The 19,334-nt window shown below is 30.7% G+C and overlaps 1 protein-coding gene across 1 annotated transcript in view; it reads right to left on the bottom strand.

Annotated features, from left to right (window-relative positions):
• The window catches only part of LOC107454708 (uncharacterized), a 265,786-nt gene extending 246,669 nt beyond the window's left edge, over positions 1-19,117 (bottom strand). The window contains exon 1 of the mRNA XM_043050141.3: positions 18,918-19,117. The gene's annotated coding sequence lies outside the window, so the exon portion shown is untranslated. The remainder of the gene's footprint in view (positions 1-18,917) is intronic.
• Positions 19,118-19,334: the final 217 nt, after the last annotated feature.

Genomic DNA, 19,334 nt, shown 5'->3' with positions numbered 1-19,334 from the left:
AGCCCAATCTGGCAACACTGTAATCAGCTTCGAAGTTTCCAAGGACGAAGAATATACTTCTAAGTATGTATATTTTTCAAACTTTAGCTACCACTTTAAAACAATTTTCAGGCTAGGTTAGAATAAACTTACTCTCTGTCTTTTAGAATTAATAAATGATCTGCATAAATTTAAACGCTTTCATGAAAAATTGACTAAACACTATAAAATACTATTTTCACTTTAAAAGAAACGGAAATAATGTTTCCCTGTGACCGTAACGCCTACATTTTTTTTAAAGAAACGGGTGCAACAGGATAGGTGTCATGTGACCCCGATGTTTGGAAGATTTATTGGGGAACGGGGAAATCCTCTCATCTATTTTCTGGCATAGCTGCTGGGAGTCATTTTTTTTATCCTCGACTGCAATAGATGGCGCAGAAACAGAGTCGATCAAATTTCTTCAAAATTTCAAACTGGAAATGAAGATTGAAGAGAGAAAGATAAATCGTATCTTCCTGAACCCTCTCCCCAACCTCTTGAATCTTATTCATTCGAAGTGTCGAATTTGGAATTGGCGATAGCACTTGTTTCGGTTATGTCTTTTTTATACCATTGACAAATACAACTGCTTGAGTTTGTAGCGATTCAGTATCTATTAAACAAGTCGAGTGTAAATTATTTCAAATACTTAGTCTGATTTAATTGATTTCTATTACTTTAGGAACAAAGCTTAAAGCATTTTTAAGAGACTGCAAACTATTACATAAACAACCAAGTCTTATCGGTATGGTGCCCATCGACATACTATTGACAATTACATCTGCATGAAGTTTGTAGAAATTCAGTAGATGTTAAACAAGTCGAGTGTAAATTATTTTAAATATTTCGTCAGATTTAATTGATTTCTATTACTTTAGGAACAAAGCTTAAAGCATTTTTAAGAGACTGCAAACTATTACATAAACAAATATGTTTTATCGATATGGTGCCCATCGACATACTATTGACAAAAGCATCTGCATGAGGTTTGTAGAAATTCAGTAGATGTTAACCTGCTCATGCCGGGGTGACCCACCGATGGGTCACGCTAGATTTTCTCATCTTGGCAGCGCACCGGAGTAAAAACTGGAAACAATAAATTTCATTTTTCAGTTTTTTTCCGGGAATAATAAAAATCCATAGCTACCAATTATTTTTAACGGATGCAATTTTTATATTGAATTGCTTCTTCGCCGTGATAAATTTCCTTAGAGTGAATTGTTATTGTTGAGAATAGATTAACTCTTCCCGAATATTATCTAATATTGAAATAGTTCTTCTACCAGTATTGTATTTTCTCTTTTCCCGTACCAGTATTTACACTTTTCCCGGCTTGAACGTGTTAAACAAGTCGAGTGTAAATTATTTTAAATACTTCGTCAGACTTAATTGATTTCTATTACTTTAGGAACAAAGCTTAAAGCATTTTTAAGAGACTGCAAACTATTACATAAACAACCAAGTTTTATCGATATGGTGCCCATCGACATACTATTGACAAATACATCTGCATGAAGTTTGTAGAAGTTCAGTAGATGTTAAACAAGTCGAGTGTAAATTATTTTAAATACTTCGTCAGACTTAATTTATATTACTTTCAGAAACAAAACTCAACGTTTACTTTTCAATAAAGACTACAGGTAGCAAAGGATAGATCAGGCTACACATGAGCAACTTGGACCTCAAATAATGTATTGAACATCTGGGCTCCTAAAGCCGCTTGCGACTTTTACTTATCCATCTTTAACTTGAAGATCAGATGTCTCATTCTGAGACAGAATTGAAAGCTGCATCATTGATAGCCAAAATATTGATGCTAGTACCCTCCAGGGGTTGATAAAAGTTAGACATCGCATTTTTCAAATAATATATAAACATGGAATATATTGGCTATTTCACTCCCTTAAAAAACAATTTTTCGAGAAACTTATAACCGACCTAAAGCGCAACCAAGCAGTAAAATCCACCGGAAAACTCTGGGCTAACATCCAAAACAGCTGGAAGAAATTTTGTTACAGTCCTCGTAAGAGGGCTGTGTCAAACTTCAGACTCTCAACAGGCCATGACTGCTTGGCAGAGCACCTCAACAGAATAGGTATCCTTCCATCTAGTGAGTGCCAAATCTGCAATTTGGGAACCATGAACTCAGACCACTTGCTTGTATGCTCTTTACTAGACAAACAATCTCAAGAGCGGCGTGATCTCTGTAAACTTTACTGGGATGCCAGAGATCACATGAACTCTCTGTATAAACTACTCCTCAGTCTTCCCTGTATATATTTTTTTACTTTAATTTTATCTTTGTGTTCTTTTTGCGTTAATATGCGTTTGTCATGTGTTTTCTCTGTAGGTTAATGAAATTTTGTTCCTTTTTACTCCTTGTTTATGCCCACTTAAAGCTGAACATTGATCACACAAAGCTGAACCACTTAAAGCTGAACATTGAACATATGGATTAATATTTCCAATGAAGCCATATGTAACAACAATATTGGCTACTTCGTTAAGACGCTTTTTTCCCCTTTTTCCCTCTTTTTAAATATGTAAGGGAAAGCGTTGTACCTTGGGATGGACAGCATAGACCTGCCATCAATTGGCGACTAACAAAACTAATTTAACATAGTTGTTCCCTTAGCCACCAAGAGTTAGTATAGAGTAGATCGTAACTTTAAAGTGAGATTTGTGGAAGTTAGAAAATAAAATAAAAGAATTTCATCGCTAAGTGAATTATTATTTCATTTTTTTTTCTATTTTTAATAAAAACATTTTAATAATTGCAAATTGTGTTGACAATTTCGTTATTTACCAACTTCTAGTTTTACATCAAAAGGACAACATTATAAATATGTTTAAAAACTAAGTATTCCTCACATAAAAACTCGCAACTAAAATTAAAAAAAAGAACACCAGTTTCAAACATTGTCAAAATAGCAATCGGAAAATATTTAAAATTACATAAAATATGTATAATATTGGGACAAATATTTTTAAAAAACTAAATATTGAATGTGAACTTAAAAGATTTTTTTTTTAAATAAATCTTTAAGGTAAAATATTCTTTCCAAAAATACTACCCGTTTAATTTTATCATCCTTGCAAATTAAACTGAAAAGAAAAGCAAATAGCTCCCCAAAAATACATTTTCTCCTTTTAATTCTTATCACAGTTTATTCTGGAAACGTCATTACATTTTTTCACCACTTTTAATTACTTCGTCAAAAAGTGAACTTTGCTTTTAATAAAGCAAAACGTGATCCATCACGTCTTCTGACATTCCAATCTGTCGGTTAATTAATGATTCGTTACTCTTTCTTTTTTTTAAAAAAAAACTATTCTTTCTGGTCCCCCGATGAATGTAAGTTATTAATATTTTGTGAAATTAAATATTGATTGCCTTGAAAGCTTTTGTTGCCAAGCGTTAATTATGATAAGACATCTATTAGTTTTAAATAGAACCAATTTTATTTTTATACTGTTAAAATGTCTTGTATTCACCGTGTATCCTAAAAAAACAAACAAACCCTACCGGAAGTCTTGAGGTCCTCTTCTGACGTCATAGCATTGGCGTGACTATTTCTTTCTTGGACGCTCCGGGTTTGTTTGTATATACTCGGAATACTCAGTTGTTCTGAATTTAATTTTTGTGTCGTATTTTTACGAAAAAATGTGTTCTTTATATATTAAAATATCAGACAAAGATTTGATAAAAAAGGCATGAAAAACGGAAGCCTTAAGGTCCTCTTCTGACGTCATAGCATTGGCGTGACTATTTCTTTCTTGGACGCTCCGGGTTTGTTTGTATATACTCGGAATACTAAGTTGTTCTGAATTTAAGTTTTGTGTCGTATTTTTACGAAAAAATGTGTTCTTTATATATTAAAATATCAGACAAAGATATGATAAAAAAAGGCATGAAAAACGGAAGTCTTGAGGTCCTCTTCTGACGTCATTGCATTGACGTGACTATTTCTTTTTTTGTATGTTCCTGGTTTGTTTGTATATACTCGGAATACTCAGTTGTTCTGCATTTAATCCTTGTGACGTGTTTTACGAAGAAATGTGTTCTTATTTTAAACTATCAGATGAAGATATTAAAAAAAGTACTTTGGGAAATTATAATATATTGATATGTAATTACCTGATCGTTGAGAAGCTGATTTACGCAATTTAGCTTAAACCACCAGAAATTCTTTTATCTGAATCTTCTACAAGAAGTTAAAACAACGTTTTACCCTTTCCGGAACGGCGACTTTTTATTGAAAATTTTAATAAGGCAGAACATAAGCAAGGCGGAACATTCTAAGTGAAATGGCATACTTAAGCTCGTTGTTTGCTTAAATAGTGATTTATAAACTTTTAAAAGTACTTAGTTCTGCATTTCTAATGATTTGTAACATTTGTTGAATAAGTATTGCTAGGTTGACTACACTACACAACAAAGAGTTTAGTATTCGAGGGCTTAAACTTAAATATGCAAATCAATTTGTCCAAACGATATTTTAAATTACGAAATTAGAGAAAAAACGTTTTTTTCTGAAATACGTACGTCCCCCCTCCCCGATGAAATCAGTTTCTTGACTCTCATTTTCCAGGAAAGAGGAGAAAGTATAGACTCCTTCAGGCGTCTAGAAAATTTTTACTAACAAAAGTTTCCGTTTTGTGAAAAATATATGTTTTTACTAGTTTCATTCTGAGAAATTTGACACCAAGTATAAGATAGTTAGTCGTGGTGGCTCAGGGGATAAAGAGCGTTCGCATCCCAATGAAGTGAATCGCGTTCGATTCCAGCGAAGGCTAGTCAATAAGAATTCCGCACCAGGATCGCAAAGACCACAGTGCTGACGTAAAATATCCTCAGCAGTAGACGGATTATAGTTTTGAGTCCCCTTGCCATCAGACTAACCGCGCGTGGTTTTCCTCTCCATGTAACGCAAATGCTGGTTAGTTCCATCAAAAGTTCTCCACGAAGGTAAATTTTCTCCCAATACTTGATCCTGCCGTTCCCTTGTCTTCTGGATGCAAGGCTACGGAGTTATACTCAAAATTGAGACGAATGTTCAACGACGGTTATAAAATAAAAAAGTATAAGAGGGTATCGAATAAAACTTCCAAAGATACAGAAAAAATTCTGAAACTAATTCACTGGAAACAGAAGTAATACAACCATTTTCTGAACTGTAATCGTCTGCGAAATCAATTTTATTTAAAGTATTTTAGTATTTTGTTTAAAGATATTTATTCAAAGCCTTGTGTAACACTTCCTGCGCAAGATTACTCAACTTCTACTAAACCTATTAATTTAAAGATTAATTTGAGTATAACATGTTGTTTAAATTCATTCTAGAACTTAAATATTGTCTTTCAGTCAAAATAATTCCAATCCAAGAAATTTATGTCTTGCTTAGTTTAAGATAAAATATTTAACTGCCTGTCAAAAGTTGTTTTATTTTTATGACTTATATTGAGCCTGCAAAAAGTCATAGTATCTTTTTTTTCTTCTAAATAAAGCTGTAAAGTAAATTAAGTTATAAATATTTCTGCTTTGTTAGAGAAAAGAGTCTTTAATAAATATTTTTTTATTAATATTTTAATAAAATCCTTGCTTATGTTAAACTCCTGTAAAAAATTCCGAAAAATTGCTTATTTCTTAATATTTAGCCATATCTTTGAAACTAGATAAACGAATTATTAAAATTTTTAAGCAATTTTAAAACTTGCCGTTACAGAGATATAAAAAATAATGAATCTATGTAAAATAATATTGCTGGATATCTGTGTTATCTCGGTGACTTCGATACTGTGTTGAAATATAAGTATAAGTCGTCATTAAAGTAATATGCTAGTTTAAATTAGGGAAAATCCCCAAAGTCAAGAAAACAACGAGAGACAGTGCATAGCCAGAGGCTCTTGTATTTATTTATTTTCAAATTCAATTCTCTAAAAAATAAAATGATAAGTTATAAAACTTTTAAAAAAAGTTTGAGTTTGAAAAGCCGAAATTTATAGGGAACAATTCGAATAATTCTATAGCAATAAAAATGTAACGACTTCTTCGATATGGTGAAACATGCAAGAAGGGGAAATTAACATCAAGGGGCTCATACTGTCTATCAACCACTTTGTTGTCTAAGCAATAGGCAGTCCTATTTTACAGATTAAGAGTATGTTCAATATTTTTAGGGGTGAAGATTTCGAATCCATCATAAAAAACGTGTGTTTATTCGAAAACTTATAGTGTGTTTCACTTTGTACCTCGAAATAGAGAAAAAACTGATAGCAAATGCTTTTCATTTCAAACTTGTATCCTGAAGCAATAATTGTCCGGTATTACCTAAAGATCTATTAACCCTTTTTACTCCGATGTCGTCATCGACAGTCACCACTCTAAAACTAAATAAAAATATGAAAAAATAATGTATATAAAAAATACTTCCAGGGGCGCGGCGAGTATAGAACCCGCTACCTCCAAGTTACAGAGCTTTAGGCAGGCGATAGCGCTCAGCCAGAGAGGCCGCGTTTTGTTTTTGAATTCAAAATGTTAATTAACTATGAAATTTTAGAGCAGGTGTAATGTTTAAATTTACGAATTCTATAATAAAAGAATCTGAATGAATAAAATAATATTTTGTTCAATAGTAAATATTAAAATAATAATAGTAAATATTTAAATAGTAACAGTAAATAATAAAATAATAATAGTAAATATTTAAATAGTAACAGTAAATAATAAAATAATAATATTAAAATAGCAATAGTAAATATCAGAAATAAGTAGTAGATTTTTATTCTAGACTTTTAATTTAACTATTCTTTAAAATGATAATTTTATAGCAAATAAAGTAAGCATAATTTTCAAATTTTTCCAATACAATAAAATACCTCGTTGCACGATTTATCAAGTCTTATGTATTTCTTTAAACTGTTGATCAAACACGTGGTCAAACAACAAATCATTGAAAATCATTCAATGAAAAATCAGATGGTATAATGTAACACCTGCTACAACTTCAAATATTCAAGAAATGTAAATGGCATTTTATTAGTTTTTAAAAATTAGCTATCCTAGGAGAAAATTTTAATAATAGAAAAGGCCAAAAATTTATATTATTTTTGCTAATTTTTACTACTGAAATTCTGTGCTGAAAATTTTTTTGCAAAAATAGTATTTGCTTCCCATGCTGTAGTTTTAGTTCTTTTGGTCACTAGTTTAACTGTGGCCAACAAAAGATCTTTGTAACCTTATGTACAGGGCAGCCAAGTACATCTGTTTTTCCAAAAGTATCAAAAACCAAAGCTTTCTGGACTGTTGACGATTTTAGCAAAATGTTAATACCCTCATCACGAGTGTGCTGCTCAAATTGGCTTTTCGTATAATTTTTTTAATCGTTTACGTGTAGTGATGTGGAAGTAACTTTATATATAATTTATAAGACTAGTGGGCTGCGCCCCCTGCTAACACTCGCCAACCCCAGAAAATTGCTACACAATCTTGTATGGTTTGCTTCGAAAACCAAGCTCGCTTCGCTCGCTACTAACTTAGGCACATTGCAAATGCACAAAATTCTAAGAATTCTAAACAATCATTCAAATCCATATAACAACTTTTTTTTAAAAAAAAATTACATCTTTTTAGTAAATACTAAGTCATTAAAATAAATTTGAATTCAAATAAATGACATGTAATTCGTTAAACATATTGGAAATGTGCTATAGTATAAAATATTGAAGCGTAGCAGCGCGACTGAGACTCATTTTTCAATGAATAACTGATAACAATAATAAAACAAATACTAAAATAGAGATCTATCGACAAAGACTACTCACTTCTGCCTAGCTTAATGGTATGAGATTGCCGCAACTGATTGGGTGAATTTCGGAAGAGATCACATTTGGTGAGAATGCTCTCTCTGGTTATTTCAGTTTCCGTTTTTAAAAGCACTATATGTTGAGCCACCTCAGCTAGATTTGGCATGTGACATTTTTAGCGGCAATCATTGGTCGATTTTCTAGCGTTGCCATTCGGTGAGTTGTAATGAGGTTTTTTTTGTCACAGTGTAAGAGAAATATATATATAGATGAATATACGACATTACAAAACCAAAACATAATAATAATAAGACATTAAAACATAAACTTATCAACTACTGGAGGAAATGTCCCAAGAAGCTTAGGAAGTTGGCAGCCCTGTATGCATAATCTACACTCTCTGGCCAAATTATTAGACGCACTATAAGATTCTATGCAAAATCTTAATTATCAGGTGATACTATACAGCTTTATTGTTTTAATGCGACTGAAACCGGTTTGCACTAGTTTACGTTCCTGTATCAATTAGTTAAACTGGACGATATATAATATAAATAAGATGATTGGATAAACTAGACGATATATTATATGAAAATCGAATATTTATTATATCAGGTATAATATTATAATAATTAGACCAAATTATTGGACAATTACTGTAGTTTTTTAATAATTACATGTATTGCTCGAGTTTGTATGTAATACTTTTAAATTTAAACATACATGTAATGGGTTTTTATTCGGGAGATTTTTTATCTACTTCCTATTTGTATTTATTTTTAATGTATTGCATTACAATGTTAACCATTTGATGCACGAACGTACACAAGTGCAAACCGGTTTCAGCCGCGTAAAAATGATAAAACTGTATAGTATCACCTGATGATTAAAATTTTACATAGAATCGTACAGTGCGTCTATAATGTGGCCAGAGACTATAAGTTCAAAAATATGCCAATTGGAGGAACCGAAATATTTAAGTTATAAAGAAACAGAAACCGTGAAAAAAATAAAATTTCAGAACGTTCAATTTAAAGGATCCTAATCTTATTTTTCTTTCTTCCGAAGTCGTGCTTCTTTACCCCGACAGGAAGATTAACCCCTTCCACAAACCTCAAACATTTCATCAAATTAAATTTTCGGGCATTCATTTCCTCTTCCCTCAATGACAGACCACATATTCTAATTAATCTTCTAAGTGGTTACAATATCTTCGGGTTACACAAGCCCCTTACACCCACCTCCCGTTAACTGACAGGGGAGAACTGACTTGCACGTCATCTGTCAAGAATCAACAAGTGTGGTGCATTAGTAATTAGACCTTCATGTTACCCGAATCGCGAAATGTTCCTTATAATTAGTACGTGTATGGAAAATGAATATTGGCAAATTCAATGATGTGCGTCAAATTTAAATATGCGGAATAGAACGGTATTATAATAAGTGTATGGAGATTCCATGCATTTAAATGCCGTGCAAATTTTAATCTCTATCCTTAACCTCCTACTACTACGGAATGTCCGGATTTTTCAGAAAATGGGTATTCTAGTGGAAGCAAAAGTGATGTTCTTGTATTTAAAAAAATTAAAATCAAAAGAATTTTAGCTACAATTACATATAAATCATTGTTGTTGTTGTTGTATTCTGTTGTTGTTGACGTATACCTGTTTTAAGCAGAGGGGGTGCGATTGTTCTTGTTTTCCAGTGGCGCCATCTAAGACCATGAATTCGACTTCTGTCACACCATGCGTCACACCCGTTTATAGGGCGGACCCATTCATACATCCATTCATTCATCCACAGATCGTAATTTTGACCTGAATCAGACAACGATCGATCTCCAATCCAGTACCCCCAGAGGTATTGATTTGTTATGGGAACATGGAGGACTTTCTCGACTCGACAGATTTAACGTGCATCAGTCACTTAACTACGCCCAACGTGGTTCGAACCCACGAACTCTCGGACATGGGCCCTGCGCCCTACCGACCAGGCTATCCCGACCTTATAAATCATTTAAATAGGTATTTAAAAGGTTATTGCATTTTATATTTAGTTCTGATAAAAGTTTTATAAAAGTTCATTTTGTTTTAAAAATTTCTGATTTAGCTCACTATCAATTTAAAAAATATTTCCATAAAACCTTAAATGTTCGAGGGTATAGCTATCTAAAAACTCACGACAGTGCCTTAGAAATTAAGAAACATGTGTTTTTTTTAAGGTCAAAAGTCATTGTCCGATATTCCCTACAATGACGTGTCTAAATTGTGAAATTTGTATCAACCAACAATGAAAAGCTTAACTATGAAAAAAATGAATGAATATACATAAATATGAAAAATATACGTATAAAAAAATATGAAATGTCGAAAAGCTTTTGCATACGTGTCTGGCTAGATAACATTCCAAGAAGCTAATTTTAGAGGCAATATTCAATCGGAAGCATATGGTGACCTAAGTTACCCCGTTTGCCAGGGTATTTTTGTCCACCCTGTTTTAAAACTTCGACTGAAAGACAAATAAATTAAAATTAATTTAAATCTCTTATGCCAAATCTTTAACCCTTTCATTACGAGAGTCATATTTGGCCCGTATCCACGCGATTCCCTGTGTGTACAAGCACCGTAATTAACCAGCATGAGAATGATACCGTTTGATAACCAATCCAACACTGGCTATTATTCAGTTTACCTATAGTGTAAACGGAATATTGATCTATAGTTCATAAATCAATATTCCATTTACCTATAACGGATTAATACCTCTAAAAGTATATTTTGAATGTGCTTACTATGTTTTCTAAGTCGGAACAATTTTCTTCTGCGTGTCACATTAAGAAGTACTTCCTAGCTAAAAACGTAAAATATAATAAATAACTTTTACATGCAATGTGCACAATTCGTCACTGCAGTGCAGCAGACTACAGTAATGAAAGGGTTAAGCCCAGCATCAAATCTATAAATTACTTTCTCTCTCCAACAACACGATAAATTTTATAAGAGCTGTGGTGGCTCAGGGGATAGAGCGTGAACCGGGTTCGAATCCCGGCGATGGCTGGTCGATACGAATCCGCACCCGGGTTGCACCGACGACAGTGCTGACGTAAAATATCCTCAGCTGTAGACGGATCATGAGTTAGAGTCCCCTTGCTGTCAGACTAACTATCGAGGAGGTCTTCCCCTCCATTTAATGCAAATGGGGGTTAGTTCCATTAAGAAAGTCCTCCACGAAGGCAAATTTCTCCCAATACCCGATCCAGGAGTTCCCTTGTCTTCTGGATTGGGTACAAAGCTACGGAGTTGAATTTTAGTAGGCGAAAACCCAAAAAATTAGATCGGTTGTTCAACGAGGTTATAAAATAAATTAAGATATATTTACTGCAATATTAGAAATTGGACAAAGTAATCGAAGTTGACGGAATGTAATAAATTTGAATTATTCAAGATCTATCAAAATATGTAATTGGGAAAAAACTGTCAGCAGCATTAAATCAGTTTAATATTGCAGAGTGTTGAATTAAAGCTGCATATTTAGAATTAAGACTGGTTCAATCTTTTGACATTACAATTATTAGTCAATTATTTTATGAGGAGAGAGAAAAATAATTTTCATTTAAACAAAACTTAAATAATCCGATATAGAGAATACCTAACATGAGTGTAACTACTATACGAGAAAAATACAAATAATGAAAATCTGAATATTTTAATAGCATCTTCAACAATTTTTCCATTTTATAATAACATTACGAACGCCCGTATTACAATTTACTCAGAAACGCATCATTCCACTTTCTGAATGAAATGTCTTATAATTGAAACGAAGCATCATAGGACATTAACATTTATTTAAGCTTATTAATGTTCAATGACATTTTAATCTAAAGAGGCTGTTTGAACTTGCACTTGTTGCCGGAAGAGATACAGTATATTAAATTAAGAGAAGGACATAGTATTAGAGTGAGCATTTATTTTCCGAAGACAGATCAAAGATAAGAGGACTCCCTTTACTCGATCATGGGATTTACTAACATGGAATTGAGAAAGATGAATTTTTCCTGCGTGCTAAAAAATACTTTTATACTGTTCGGACAAGAAAAAATTACAAACTGTGGATCAGTAATTCTTAACTTACTAACTATATTAAATCGATTTCATTTTTTTTTGTTAGACCTGGGGGATCGTGTTAGCACGTTGCCGGTCTTCAGAGCTCGTTAGCACCTAGTAAAAATTAAAAAGTGGTATCCATTTTGTTCCAAAGATGCCAAAAGTTTCTCATAATTAAATTTATCAGTTAGAATTATATTATCAACATCATATAATTTAATCTCGTCGTCTGAGACTATTTAAGGTTCTTTTATCTATTCATTTTAGAATGTCATCAATTTAGTTTGATTTTGCATATAAATATATTTATTTACAGTTATTAAAATATTCTGGTAATCGAAAACATAGTTAAATGTAATATTTCATCCTAAAATTTCAACCATTTTTTTTTTTTAATTTTTCGGGATGCGTACAATTTTTGAGTCCTTCAGATGAGAGCCAAATTTATAACATGACAAATTTCAGACTATAAAGACAAGAAAAGTGCTCTGTAGTTACCATATGCACCGGTGTATAAATCGACCTCCCATTTTTGATTAAGAGCTAGCAAATTTTGAATATAGTCGTCCGCCGAAAGAATCTTGCCTATCATTGCTTATCATTCAATTCATGGCCTATCTCATTGCTTATCATTCAACGATATTTTCCTACGGCAGGCACTGAACTTTCGTTCCTCACCTCGGAAAGTGCTGCTCATTTAACGTTACCCAGTGGGCACCTGTGAACCTAAGTCACGGAGGCGAGCAACATGACCCACACCACACTGCCACAGATACCCATTTTTAGGGTGGGCCACATTCACACAACAGAGAACAATACACAAAGAGAAACATCCATGAACTAAGCAGGATTCGAACCCGACTTCACAGCCTGGCACGCTGACCACTCAGCCACCTGGCTGGAGCTGGAGCAAAAGTAGACTTCCTGATTTTTGCAATGTTTTGGATTTTTAAAAAGTCTACTTAATACACCTGGATATAGGTATTAGAAATTTATCGACATCTGCATAATTAAGCGACCGCTGACAAATGGGTGCCCTAACCTTAAATCACGTGTGAGGAGAATTTATGATATTTGAAACAGGTTATTCGATTCTTTAAGATAAAAATGCTCTACCTAAGCTTTAAGAAATAATTTTTAACAGTATGGGGGATCATTACCCTTGCCATGGGATTAAATCCGTTTTGAACTCTCATAAGTTCAATATCCAGCTTGGATTTTAATCTCGCTACTTATTTGTATAACTCTTAATTTGTGCTGTTGCAAAGATTATTACTTAAAACAAAAAATGGAATCAGCTTATCCCAATTGTATTAATCGCAAAGTCTTATAAGAGTTTAAAATGTCGCAATAAGTATTAAAGAAAAGTATTTGTATTGTCGCGTTGTTTAAGAAGAGCATTGGAAAATTTACCTCTAAAAATGTTATAGTTATTGTAGCTCAAATTACATGCGTATATATATATATATATATATATATATATATATATTATAAAACTTTAGCAGATCTCTTATTCGCGGTCGTACATACGACTTTTGAATCTTTCATACCATCCAACCCAGCAACACAAACCCACCAGCACAGCAGCTGGTGCTGTTGATTTTGACAGCATCTTCAGATTATTTCTAATCAAAGTTTATTGGGAAGGGTTAGAAATGCTGGGACACCTTTTCCTAAAATTGTTTCAAATAAAAATAGAAGAATGGAACTAAGAGAATATCGCAAAGGACAAAAAGTAAAAAATTCTTCGTTTCCTTATCGGTAGAAAAAGCTTATCGGTAGAAGGATTGTTTTCCCACTTTTTAGTATTGTTGCATAAAATTCAACCTAAACATTTATTTTGTAACTTATGTAAAATTTTAAGAGCCTTATATCTTTAAGCAAAAAAAAATATTATTTTTTTATTTTCCTACAAGTAAACACAACATTGTATGTTATAGTTCGTATTATGTATGGGGTTTTAATTTGATAAGGAGGTTGATGTATGTATTTATGAAGGGGGTTATGTATGGACCCTAGCAGCAAAATAACTTGGGCTCTCATTGGGCCAATATTCGCGATTTTTGACTCAATAAGGGTCCAAAGGGCCGTTATTTTTCGATATTGACCCTAAATAGAATTGTCCGATTCAACCGATTATTTATATTCATTATTCAGCCAATATCAGCCATATATCGAACTGTCAGATTCACCCAATGATGAATATATTCATTATTCAGCCAATATAGGCCCTATAAAGACCGATATTGACCAGTGATAGGACCAATATTAGAAAATGTAGGCATCCCAATATTGGTTCCTCGGTGTATGTTCATAAAGGGCCCATATTGAGCCAATTTTAAACCAATCTGTCACCAAGTTTAAATTGTTGCTAGGGGAGGTTGATATAAATAATCTTGAATTAATAATATCAAGGAGAAAAAGCGTTAATTTTGTTACTATTTCAAGAGTAATAATAAAATCTCAAGGAAAATCAGTGAAATATTGGAATCTATTCTTTTCGCCATTAAATTTAGGTCCTGTTTGTCAAGTTGATTCTAATACTCTTAAATGATTACTTACTTCAAAGCTAAATTTTTTGGTTGGCATTTGCTTCTATTTTTTTAAAGTGTAAATAAGTATCTATACATATCATCAGACCACCCAACTAATACATTTTTTTACAGGGATGATTTTTCTTAGTGGTAATAAATTGACAATTCAATTGGTTTCGTAAGCAAATAAAAACTTTTTTTTTATTTTCCCAGAAATAAACACAACATTGTATGTTATCATGTATACATGTTTAGATTATTATGTATGGTGGTTTTAAAAAAAATCCTTAAATTAATAGTTTCAATGGGGAGAAAAAGCATAAATTTTGTTACCATTTCAAGAGTAAAAATAAAATCTGGAGAAAAATCCGTGAAACATTGGAATCTATTCTTCTCGACATTAAGGTGCTGCCTTTTAAAGTGTCAAAAAGTATATATATATATATATATATATATATATATATATATATATATATTTGTGTGTGTGTGTTTTGCAAACATATTTTTAAAAGGTTCGCAATGAATATAAAGTTTTACTATATTCAGTATTATTCGAGACTGAAAATAATTCTATTAATTATTGATAGTGGCCAACGCTTAATAATCAAGATTAAATTAAGCCATTTTTCCGATAATTTAGCCCTTAAGTAAATAAATTTAATATTTTTTCCCTTGAATTATTATTGATTTACATTTTTATTAGGTTTACAAAAATAAGTTTCAAAAGCGTAATTTAAAACAAAATAAACTCTTGGTTTAGGATGTTCTTTAGCAAACGGAATCGCCATCATCCCCCTACAATTTATTTTGCTTGAACTTACATGACGTAATTAATCAAAAATAAATCATTATTGAAGAACGTGTATAAAAATATAGTTCTGATTATACTACACTGTAAGCTAGCAAACACTCATATTATCTTTTATATAATTAGCGTTTGAGGGCAGTTTAGCTTATAACAATCCCTAATACTTAACTTCTGCGATAAACTTGTTTTTCACATTGTTCTTACCAAATGGAATAATTTTAAGAAATTTAAGATTTATTTTTTAGATTTGAGACTGAAATTGAATAAAATTCAGAATTCTATCAAAACTGTTCCTGAGTTATGAGTGAGACACACAGATCCGAAAACTTTTCTTTCATTAGGTATTTTATTATATACATAACTAATATTTATATATATTAAATAATTTATGCATTTAGCCTCATTAATTAGTTTATTTTTGTATATTTTTAAAATCATAAATATGTTCAAATCATATTTTTTTTTCAAAAATTAATTATTAAAAGTCAAAGGTAAAAATAATTATTGAAATTTGTATTTTCTTTAAAATATTATTTTTAGAAGCATACTCTTGTCTGCTTACATTGTTAAAGCAAATACAGATGGAATGTAAACAATAAACTATTCATTCGAAGGACATGAAATTATGCAATATCTTGTGTTGTTGCTCCTTTACCAAACAGATTTGTTCGTGATCATTTAAACTAAATGAAATATGATTTTTCTGAGAAGTACCGTCCTCATATAGGAAAAAAAGCCCTCCTGATATATGAAGAAATAAATTATGTTATCAATTTTACTTAATTCACATATTCTGGTATGTTTATTTTAGCTTACTTCCAACGCAGCCAATACATTTTAGCTGTAACGAATATGTTTAATTATCAATTTTTCTTCTCTATTTCGCTACTATTTAATATTTTTTAGAATCAATATGAGACTTGATTAACTTTTTTAAATAGGATTTAAGTATTTTTAGAAATATTAGTTAAACATATATTAAAATGAATAATAAGTATTAATTGTATTATATATGTTAATGGGTCATTCTCACGAAAACTGTCATTTTTCAGTTCATAAAATCCCAAAAAAGTAAAGTGAATAAAAAGCTCTGAAACTTTCTATATAAATAGAAATATGTAATGGCATTATAAAGAAAGTATATATCCTATAAATTATACTTAATATTTTAATTAATTAATTTTTTAAATAATTAATTTATAATTATTAATTTATAATAATTAATTAATTTATTTATTAAATAAATTAATTAGTTTCATGAATCAATTTATTAATTTTTTAATTTATTTTTCAAATTAATTAATAAGTAAATTAATTATTTTCACTATTTAAAAAGTGAGGGACTGACACTAATAGTGAGGGAATGATATTTTATTTTAATACACGTTTTTATCTAAGTTACATCTACCTAAGGTTTGAAAATGATAACATACTAAGTATATCTAATATTTATTATAATTTAGTCTTATATATTTAATAGTTTTTACAGGTTTGGGAAATAAAATTGGCTGACACGATTGAACAAAAAAAAATTTAATAATATACTCATCTTGAATCATTCCCTCACTTCAGCGTCATTCCCTCACTTTATACACTAGTGAGGGAATGACGAATTCAATAAAATTTAAAAATAACAGTTAGGCTTTATTAATTTCTGAAGTCAATCACATACAATTATATTCATATAAGAAAGCAACATATAATTATCCACTTTCTCGATGAAGTTGTATTTTATTTTACTCTAAAAAACGACATGAGGGAATGACAAATGTAAAAAATTTTACCTGGTTTGATTCATTCAAATTTATTCCACAGCAAAGCTTCTTTAAGTTGAAGATGGAAACATACTGCAATTTTGTTCTATGATGCCAGTTGTTAACTTCTGAAGTTTTTATTAAAATATTTTTATTCTAAGATGATTGCAGGTGATAAGAACATTGTTGTGAGGGAATGACGCGAAACACTGGGGACAAAGTTTAAAATAGTGCTGTGTTAATATTTTTATCAGAAATTAAATTTAAAATTTATTTTCTGAATTCTATATTTTAATATTCTCAAATAAAAAACACAAATTTGTAAAAAAAAAAATTTTATTTCAGAAACAATTTTTTTCTTTTTTTAAATCAGCAGTGGGGACAAATGAGGGAATGACATATTGGTATATTTTTATTACCTAAAATTAATAAAAAATAAAAATTGATAATTTTATTTTTATTCCTTTGTTAGCTTGCATTCTGAAGAACACTTTCCCTGAAAAAATTTTTTTCGTAAGTTGTAAAACAAGCATAAAATATACTGGGGACATGAAAATGACTGTTTTTGTGAGAATGACCCTTATAAATATTAAAGTAAATCAAGATTAATTAAAAAATAATCGAACTTTTGAAAATATAAAAATTTGTCGGTTTTAAAAATTTCTACACAATTATTATAAATACCCATATAGATGACTTTTCAAACTTTGCAAATATTCTATGAGAACTATTTATAAAATTTTAAATGGGTATTATAATTAATCAATAAAATTAAGAACCATTATTTCAAAAAAATTAAAATTTCTCGGCTTTAAAATATACTTAAAAAATAATATGAAAATATAAATACGTTTTAAATTGAGATAAAATAAGATTATTGGAGTTGCTGTGAAATTTTTCAAAATATAAATTTTTTCTGCTTGCAAATGCTTTCTAAAAACATTGTCAAATTATAAATCCGATTAAAATTAGACTAATTAAAAAAATTACTAATAAATTTTTCAAAATGTAAATTTTTCTTGGATGACTAATTATCTATAAAAATAGTATAAATACTAATTTAAATGACTCCAAATTAAGATATATAAATAGAATTATCCTTAAAGCTTACGAAACCGATTTTTCCTGACTTGCAAATGTTTCACCAAAGTATTATAAAATTAAAAACATTAAATTGAATCAACATTACATCAATTACTAGAATTGTGATCAAACTTCTCAGAAAAAAAAATTCACAATTTTCAATTCTTACATAAAATTATTAGAAAATCATAAATATTAAACTGCATCAAAATTCGATCAAGAAATAAAATAGTAATCAATTTTTTCAAAAAAAGTTTTTTTTCTCAAAACTTTTAAAAATTTTTTATAGAATTATAAATATTGAAATGAATCGAAATTAGATGAATAAATGAAATCGTAACCAAACTTTTCCAAAAATGTGTTTTTCTCGGTTTCAAAACTTGTAAAAAAATTTTTTTATAGAATTATAAATATCGAAATGAATCGAAATTTGATCAATTAATGAAATTACTATCAGACATTTAAAGAAAAAAAAGGAATTTTTTACGGTTTGCAAATATTCTTTTAGGAAAATATAGAAATTTAAACTTTAAAATGAATCATAATTTGTTCAATTAATAAAAGTATTATCAAACTTTTAAAACATGTTTTTTTTCTTTTATTTGTACAAGTTCTCAAGTTTTCTGTTTAATTACTTAAATAACTTTTCATAAATATAGTGATAGTTTATTTTATTTATGGATCCAATTTTGATATTCATTATATATATATATATATATATATATATATATATATATATATATATATATATATATATATAATGATGAGATTGTTTGTAAACAAGAAGAGAGAGTGAAGTACTCACCTGTGTGTGTTTGAGAGAGAAAGGTAAGAGAGAAGAAATTCCGGGAGATCAAAGGAGGAGCAGCGAAAGAAGAGGAGTGAGCATCAGGCGGAGCAACTGGTCCCGGAGCGAGTCGAGAGTCGAGTTAAATAAGGGGGAGAGAAGAGTTTCTCCCTTCTTCACCCCTCATCAGCCCTGCCCAACACCCACGCACTTTGTGCGCTCCGACCACTGGCATCCTTTCCATTTTCCCGGACGCACTTTTTCCCCACCATAGGGATAAAACGGATCTTTTCCTACCACCGCCCCATCTGACGCCCACGCATTTCTCCCTCCCGTCTGCTTCCATCTTTTCTTCAGGTAAATTTGGTCTTTCTGGACATGTTCGGGCATGCAGATTTCGATTACATCACGTACGTCATACCAACAATAGTTTGG

The sequence above is a fragment of the Parasteatoda tepidariorum genome, chromosome 9 (genome assembly GCF_982258835.1).
Source record: "Parasteatoda tepidariorum strain Cologne lab strain chromosome 9, Ptep-v5.0, whole genome shotgun sequence".
Taxonomy (NCBI): domain Eukaryota; kingdom Metazoa; phylum Arthropoda; class Arachnida; order Araneae; family Theridiidae; genus Parasteatoda; species Parasteatoda tepidariorum.
Note: the sequence above shows the minus strand (reverse complement) of the source record. Positions and strands in the feature narration are given on the sequence as shown.